Raw genomic sequence first — 7674 nt, 5'->3', positions numbered from 1 at the left:
AGAGTGTAGGGTTGTTAATATGTCGCAACATTAAATACATCCACAACATGAGAAACCCGGTATCAGAAACTTAGACCGCTGAATGTTTCTGTATACTTTTGGCTTTGGTATGAGCGCCTGTTATGTTTGGTAAACGATGACATTCCTAACATACAAGCTGCAACAAGTGAACGAAGAAGAGAGAACTAATTATACAGTTAAATACATGCATTTGCACGAGCTACCAGTGGGACAATTACCTACATAGACTTAGCTTTATTAGGAGAATGTAGTTGATGAAATGCCTGGGGCCATATCCTCCATCCACCTTTTATCAATATCCACGCATAACTATGTTTTCACCATGCAAAAGATTAGCTATATATGGCTGTTTTCACAACATTATGCCTTAGCAGAAAAACCAAGAAGAGCTTATCTGGTACAGAACGTCCGCCATAAGCTGCAGCAAATGTACAAACACAGAATGCTGCTGAAAACCATGAAAATGCTATTTTGGAAATGCCGTTGTAAAGATATTTGATTAACGAAATTAAGCAGAGCCCATGTAAAACCGCTTTACTTGGCTAAATGTTTGACAGACTGAAAGACGTCAACCTGGAGCACTATAGTCTCAGTGGGTGTCTAAATTTACAAGTCCATTGGAAAAACATAGATTGCAGCCAGTAAATCTACATAGCAGGCTGTCTTGTGTGAAATGTAACATAATGTAATTAAGATGGCAGCATGGCAGCATGGAGAGAAGCATGGAGACCACGGAAGATGGATTCCACCTGGAGAGAATCATACATGGTGTTACGTAAACACGTGACGTCAGATCAATCCACATATGAATAACTCAAGTCTAACGCTTTTAACACATTCGTGCACCAGTAGCCTATATATGTAGACTTAATCATTATACCCACCATGGTTCCTATCAATAAATAAATAAATCAGGTTTCAACAAGCTTAATAATGGAATGGATTATCCTTGTTTTACGGCGCTAGTAGAGCCACGGAAGCACCGTTGTATATACGTCTGAGGCAATCCATTAGTGTCTCTGCTGTGTCGTATAAATATAGCTCTAACAACAGGTGCAAGGCTAGATTCTATATATACAGTGTGGTTCAGTTATAGGTGAACACTTTGTTCCAGACAAAGATAGGAAAAAATTCGTTTTAATTAAAGCACTAATTCCAATACATTGATATAGAAATACCAGGACACATGATTAAAGAGTTGTAAAAAACGTATGTTTAGATCAAGTCTTCACCCATATTCACTTTGCGTAGGCTGGTGGCAATTAACTGTCTCAAGCTAAGCCACCGTTAGACCATATTTCTGAACAAAAGTAACATATCAAGTCTGGTGGCAAATGTGTCCAGCTAAGTTCGATTCATCGTTAGACAATATTTCTGTTTAAAGTAACATTTCAAATATGGTAGCAAGTGTTTCAAGCTATGTCACCGTTAGACTATATTGCTACAGAAAGTAGCATTCCATGTGTGGTGGCAAGATATGTCAGGCTAAGTTCCAGTTAGACTATATTGCTATAGAAAGTAACATCCAAAGGCTGTTGGCAAGCTAAGTCACCGTTAGACGATACTTCTGCGGAAAGTAACACTGCAAACCCGGTGGTAAATATGTCAGGCTAAGTCACCTTTGGACTATATTGCTGCAGAAAGTAACATTGCAAATTTGGTGGTAAGTGTGTCAAAATAAGTCAGCGTTAGACTGTATTGCTGTAGAAAGTAAAATCCCAAGCCTGGTGGCAAGTGTTTTAAGCTAAGCTATCGTGAGATTACAAGTATATTTCTAAAGAAAGTAACAGTCCAAGTCTAGAGGCAATTGTGTCAAGTTAAGTTCTGGTATATTTGTGCAGAAAGTTACACTCCACTCCTAGTGCAAAGTTTGTCACGCTGAATCACCGTTAGGCTATATTGCCGCAGAAAGTAACATTCCACGTCTGGCATCAAATATGACAAGCTAAGTCAGTAACAAGTGTTGGCCAGTGTGTTTCTGCAGAAACCGTTGCACTATATCGCTGCAGAAAGTACCATTCCACGTCTGGTGGCAAAGGTGTCAAGCTAAGTCAGTAACAAGTGTTGGCCAGTGTGTTTCTGCAAAAACCGTTGCATTATATCGCTGCAGAAAGTACCATTCCACGTCTGGTGACAAAGGTGTCAAGCCAAGTCAGTAACAATTGTTGGCCAGTGTGTTTCTGCAGAAACCGTTGCACTATATCGCTGCAGAAAGTACCATTTCACGTCTGGTGGCAAGGGTAACAAGCTCAATCACTGTTAAACTACATTGCTACAGAATTTATTTATTTCACTGGTGTTTCACGCCGTACTCGAGAATATTTCACCTATTCGACGGTGGCCATCATAATGGTGGGAGGAGCCGGGCAGAGCTCGGGGGAAACCCACGACCATCCGCAGGCTGCTGGAAGACCTTCCCACATACGGCCGGAGAGGAAGCCAGTGTGAACTGGACTTGAACTCACAGCGACCGCATTGGTGAGAGGCTCCTGGGTCATTACGCTGCGCTAGCGCGCTTAACAACTGAGCCACGGAGGCCTCCCCAATTTGCTAAAGAAAGTGCCATTCCAAGAATGTCAAGCTACCGTTAGGCTCCAAGGCTGGTGGCTGCAGAAAGTAACATTCCAAGTCTGGTGGCGAATGTGTGAAGCAAAATTACAGTTAGAAATGACATTCAAAAACTGAGAAACAAGTTTGTTTATACAACACAGCAGTCTAGGCTGGTGGAAATTGGAGTCTGGTAGACTGAAACCTGCACGTTGCCATCTTGTCTTTATATAAAATAGATATATTTATTTATTTTGTTTGATTCGTGTTTTACGCCGTACTCAAGAATATTTCATTTATACGACGGCGCCCAGCATTATGGTGGGAGTGAGCCCCAGGGAAACCCACTACCATCCGCAGATTGCTGGGAGACCAAAACAGATATACGACAGCGCTTAAAGCAAATAATATGACATAAAGCATCATATACAACCGTTTGTATCCGAATTTAACAGATTAACAGATCAGCTACATGTGGTTATTCTCTTGCAAATAGCCAGATGGTCAATAATTTTTCACCTAAATGAAAGTGGTCAGGATTATGGATGGACGGAACCGGCAACACAGTGTGAGTGACCTGTATCTGAAACTCCTATGTCAAATGTCAGTATAAGATGGAGTAAATATATCAAATATGGCATCCACATGTCACTTAATTTGCATATTTCCCGTTGTATACACGTACGTACTTATAACGTTGTATGGAAATACGCAAATTCCTGCGCGAATGTTCTTTTTTAGAACGAGTAATTTATTCATGCCCGATCTGCTACATGTAGCCCATCTTACTCACATTTGACATTAGAATTTCGTATAGAAGTCACCTATACATGAAGCCTCCGGCTACGCCACCCATAAACCAGTTCCTGGCCGTCTGCATATTGGTGAAAATTCTTTACCACGGTGTCAACATCACCCCGAATAAATAAGTAAATTCAGGTAAATTTATTTCACCCTAAGAAATGTTTCAATTTTACTACCGTGGTCATGTTTATGTTTAGTGTAATACATATAACCTGGGGGAAACCACTACATCCTGTCGAGTACGTGTCACAACCGTCAGACTAGAGGCAACAGTGATACTCGATTTAACAGGGCTCTGGCGCCGATTCCACAAAGCCATTTCTGACTTAAATTAAACCTTGCCACAGTGTTTGATTTTTAGTACTTAAAGTCGACATGTTGACACATGACACATAACATGGTCAAAATTGAAATTTCAGGGCCCAAAAGTACACTTTAAAAGTGGAATGCAAGTGATTACTTAAGTCAGAAATAGCTTTATGTAATCCGCCGCTGTCGACCTGACTTGAATGGGACCGTTCGGGGTTTTCACTGACATATATTATCTGTTTATATCTGCCTGTGTACTGTAACAAGACTGGGCTATTGAGAGTTTGACAAGCCAACAACGATTCCAGGTAAACTACGTGTAAAGTCATCCAGAGTTGTCCCCCGTGCTGATCACAGCGTGTATACTTTGACCGTGATAATTATCGGTTAATATTTGATGAATTCAACGCACAGACAATTTAAAAGCAGATTGACTAACAGAGATAATTTCAGCTGAAGATCAGCTTTATGGTTTTATGAGCTACTTGCATAATCTGTACAGGAATACAATTCGCCTTGGAGGCCTACGTGTGGTACGCCAGCGCGGCGTAATGACCCAGGAGCCTCTCACCTATGTGGTCGCTGATAGTTCAAGTCCAGCTCATGCTGGCCTCCTCTCATGCCTACGTGGGAAGGTCTAGCAACAACCTGCGTATGGTAGCGGGTTTTTTAACCTACTCTTCTGATTTCATCCTGACCATAATGCTGTATAAGTGAAATATTCTTGAATGCGGCGTAAACCACCAAGCAAATAAATAGATAAATACATTAGCCTATAATAAGGTCTAAGAATCGGACGACTTTTCCTAGCTACAGGAATGAGTGCGTTGGACTGTCAGTGTAGACTGGATTGTATATATCAGACCGTGGGAAACTGACCGAGGTCGAGGGGGCAAGTTGTTTGCCTGCCATTCGCTAGGAAACACATAATATGGATTCATAACGGGCCTTGGGCAGAGAAATTGTTGATTCCCCAGATCTCACAGTTCGTTTATGACAGTATATCCGGTCAACGTCCCATGAGTGGCAGTTTACGCAGTTTAATGTTTGTGTAAGATCACTTGTCTGCCACCATCATGGTGTGCGTATACGTACTTCACGCGTGGGAAAGTCAATCAGTAACTTGCCAGTGATGGGTGGTTTACCACTGACACACTAGTTTCATTCACCCAAAAACCTGGCCGCTCTCGTAAAAGTGATAAGTTCAGCACGGCGTTAATCAATAATCAAATAAATGAAGAGCCTGGAGTTGTACGTCGAACTTAAATTTTCAATCATATGAAGACGAGGATTCATTAGGAATGTGTGTACATACGCTATGTTTTCTTATGAAAGGGTGAGTCCATGACACCAAAGTGCTACCTCCACTAAAGTATCATGCCGAAGACACCAGACATAACACCCCACCCAGACACATTATACTGACACTAGGCCAACCGGTCATGTTTCCTTGATCTATTCTCTTAGTGCTGAGCGCCAAGATAGGCAGCAACAAGTACCATTTATAAATTATTGGGTATGACTCGAACTGGGTTTGATCCTAGGCCTCCCGGTTTCGAGGAAGACGTTCCAATCATTAGGCCACTGAAACGGTGTACATGCATAACAGGCGGAGACGCTGAACCGACTCGTCATTCACTTTAGTGCAGGAATTGTTACACCTCATCAAATGTAACTTAGCACATTTTACTGTATCCTGTTTAATTTGGATCAGACAATCGCCGCACATGTTGTGGTAATCAAATAATACAATGTTCACCGTATGTGCTATTATCGCCTTTAGCGCCCCCTCTCAAAACCTCTGCTTACATATACTACAGAAAATATCTAGCGCAGTGTTACTTCCAGCAATCTGCGAGTGCTTGTGGGTTTCCCCCGGACTCTACATCTAAATTTCCGTAGGAGGCCACATTACACATACATACTCCTGTATCGACCAAAAGAGGTATAAATAGGTATAAGCTTTTATATGTCAGCTGAGTTAAAATCATTACAAAATATCTTGATTTGTCTTGTTAATAAATCAAATCTTACATTTGATTTCAAAGACTTTCTAAAGCAAGCTGGTTGTTTTTGTTGGCAGAAGTAATTATGAAAGAAAACTTGCTAACATTATAACTGTCATGAGCCAAATGTCACACCACAACTTATAGCTCATAGCACATCCTCCTGCTTGTACGAACTGACGGTCACGTTTACAGTATATGTATTTGCTTTTACAATTTGGAATCATTGGCATAGATTGAGATTTCTGAATTGAGTAAAACATTTTGGAATTCGTTGATATACAGAACAAAAAACAGAGGGCCAAAGACTGATGTATGGGTGTGTCACGGTTCAAAGAAAGCAAAATCGCACACACTGTGAAAATAGAAGTCATGTTATCAATTTTAACCAATAAGGCGCGAATTATTTCTATAACCCAAGACGGCAGCTATTTCCGTTAACGTCACCTGAACACTGCTTTGCCTTTTAACTATATGAGCGTGGGGTACAAGTGACACGACATCGTGTTTCCGGTTATTAATATGTTGAGAACAGTGAATCATATATATACAGTCGGTAAAGTCGGGCAGATAAAATTTCCGCGTCCTGGAGCATTTTGGGCTCTTAGTCTTTAAACCTAAAGTCATTTGGTATAAGAGATCCTTTATATATTGATTTGACGTACGGTACCAACAGAGACGTTTCCTATACATCGTGCGAAGTCGAGGAAATACAAACATATTGTAACATAGCAGAAGCAGGGTGCTCATTAAACGTTGTGGTATACATATATAATTAATGTTTATCTTACTTCTTAACCTACAAAAAATCTGATATCTACTATTTGAAACCCTACGGTCTGTCAGAAATTTAACCTTTCTTTATGTACACATAATCTCTGGAAAAAAGGTACTCCATGGAAAATAGATATCCCTAACCGCGAAGCATAAGACCTTTTTCCATAGAAACATCATGCAGTCCTTGCATCTACTTGATAAATAAAAGAGACATAAGAGAGAAATCAGAGAGAAACAGCCACCGGTCCACCCGAGAACTTCATTGGTTGTCAGCATGTATTGTCTAAGTTCTATATTTAGGAGTGATGACGTCCAGTGATATGGATAGATCTGGTGAGAAGGTCGAACCGGAAACTGTCAAGCATATACCTGACATAAAGGTGTCAACGGTGACCATTAATCGCGGAAAATATTGCTTCTTACGTAAAAAAAAGCGTAAAGCAAAGTTGCTAGGTAGAGATGCATTCTTCTTAATGAGATATGTAGCTCAAACTCTGGGGAGACAGTGGAGAATTGTTGCCCTTAACCAGTGTAAGAGCAGTTGACATACGTAATGGCCATGCAGCAGTTTATCACACTACATACTTCACAGAATATCGAGCTTCATTACAAGTTAAACTATAATTATCCACAGAGACTGATAACAACCATTCTACTCTTTCTCTTTAATGAGGCAACATTGTAAACATATCTACAAGAAGAAAGACCATGGATCTATCCCGCAGAGGTATATTTGTAGCAGGTACGTTTGTAGCATACTAACTTATAGTGAAGTCTCACCTTGTATACAGTGGATAAGTTCATGCCCTGAAGCACACGTTTGCGGTGGGCTGCATTGTGTAAGGGGTTTATGCGTCCTGTTGAACTCTACAGGACGCATAGCGTCAAAACGGTGTTGAAACCCAAGGAATTAAGGTAACATAGAGTTTTCCAAGAACACACAGCCATACGGGTTCAGCTTCTACCCGGAATTTGTTTATTCACCGCTCTCGCTGTCTTGATAATAATAGGCGGTTGACGACGCTCACCTGACAGTTTGCGTTAAAGACCATGCACCAGGTGTTAAAGTTCGTCAGCAAATTTATTGCCAGATAGCGGTAGATTAAATCGGACATACTGTGGTTTAAGATAATAAAACTTTACATTATCACAAAATAAATCATCTGTTATATTCGTATGTTTGTTTATGGCTGCTATGAACGTATGTAAT

The sequence above is a fragment of the Liolophura sinensis genome, chromosome 1, assembly GCF_032854445.1.
Source record: "Liolophura sinensis isolate JHLJ2023 chromosome 1, CUHK_Ljap_v2, whole genome shotgun sequence".
Taxonomy (NCBI): Eukaryota; Metazoa; Mollusca; class Polyplacophora; order Chitonida; family Chitonidae; genus Liolophura; species Liolophura sinensis.
This window is presented reverse-complemented; position numbering follows the sequence as displayed.